Here is a 1,788-nt window from a genome sequence, read left to right on the forward strand (position 1 = left end):
TATCTCAGTCACAAAAGGACAAATACTGCATGGTGCCACTGTTGTAGAATGGGACTGACATCAGGGTTGGGGTAAGACTGAAAAGAACTGGATAAATTTTGTATACTACATTGAAACAGATGAGTGAGAGAACAGTTTAAAAGTGATATATGATAGGGTATTATGGTTATCACAAGAGTCCAGAATTAAGGTTGCATAGTGGAGTGTACTCAGGGAGGGGGGATTGTATGCCAATAAAGGAATTTTACTTTTTTAAAAAAAAATTCTATTTCATTATTTCTGTGTGAGTGTACCGTCAAATCAGATCTGACTGGTACAGGAGGAGATTGTCCCTCCTTTCCCAGTAGAGCATCTGGTGGATTCAAACCATGAGCCTCCGGGATTGTAGATTCAGCTCCTTGCCACTAGGCCACCAGAGCTCCCCTGGTATTTTACTTTTCAAAGAGAGGAGTGAACTGGGGGGGAGGGGTGGGCAGGGAGAAAAGTGCAACAGTGAATCCATGGAAATCCAAAATCTCTGTAAATGTTCATTAAAATTAATTTTAAAAAATTTAAAAAAAAATAAAGAGTACTAGTGTCACCATGATATGATGCTGACCAGGTTTCAGCAGAGCTTCCAGACTGAAGAACAAGGAAGAAAAGCCTGATGATCCACTTCTGAAAAGACAGCCAAGGAAGCTCCCACTGTTCCAGTCCCTTTGCACTTAGACCACCACAAGTCAGGGACCAACTTGATGCATCTAACAGCATTTCAAATATGGGAATGGAGGCATATAGAGGTTAGACCTTGCCCAAGGCTTCATGGCTAATGATGAACCTAGGTTCTTTATTGCTACAGTGAACTGCAATGAGATCATATATGTCAATAATTATAAAGTTATTAGAGAAAAGTGCATACTATGCCATGGATTGCTGAAAGAACAAGTATGTCTTGGAGAAAACATTGTTTTGGAGAAAGTCAACCACGGTGCCCCTTGGACACCAGGATAGTGAAGATTTATCTCACATACTTTGGGCATGTTGTTAGAAAGGTCCAGTCATGGTGCTTGGAAAGATGTAGGTTCAGCCCAAGAGAGGAAGACCCTCAACAAGATGGATTAAACAGTGAAAGCAGCAATAAGCTTAAGTTTACCACAGATGATAAGAATGGCATAGTTTTGGTCAATGTTCAGATCTGTTATTCATAGGATTGCTGTGAATCACAGTTCAGTGGTACCTAACAACAACAACTACTACTACTACTTTCTGATTGCTACTATGTGCTGACTTCTATATAAACTCTTGAAAATTTATTCATCCTTTCCTCACAACAGTTGCACAAGTCCTCTAGTTAGTCCCATTTTTATGAGGGAAAATTCCTATTTCTTCCTATCCCAAAGTACTATGTTGTTATGTGCTGTTGATTTGCCTGCAACTCATAGCAACAACAGCTCTGAACCCTGCTCTATCCTGAGCCAATTTGATTGTCTCTGATACACCTACCCGATACCCCAGTCACTGAGTCATTCTATTTCATTGAGGGTCTTCCTCTCTTGTGCTGCCCCTACATCCTTCCAAGCTTGGTGTTCCTCTCCAAGGACTGGTCCCTCCTTGCAGCATGCCCAAAGTATGTCAAATGGAGCTTCAAAATCCTTGCTTCCAAGGAGCAGCCTGGTTTTACCCTCTCTAGGATGAACCTGCAGAACAACCACTTGGCCAACTGACTGGAAGAGATCTATATTTGTTCCCATTCCAAAGAAGGGTGAACTAACAGAGTGTGGAAACTACAGAATAATATCATTGATTTCA

The sequence above is a fragment of the Elephantulus edwardii genome, unplaced genomic scaffold, assembly GCF_000299155.1.
Source record: "Elephantulus edwardii isolate Elephantulus edwardi_28Jun2011 unplaced genomic scaffold, EleEdw1.0 scaffold00278, whole genome shotgun sequence".
NCBI classification, from domain to species: Eukaryota; Metazoa; Chordata; class Mammalia; order Macroscelidea; family Macroscelididae; genus Elephantulus; species Elephantulus edwardii.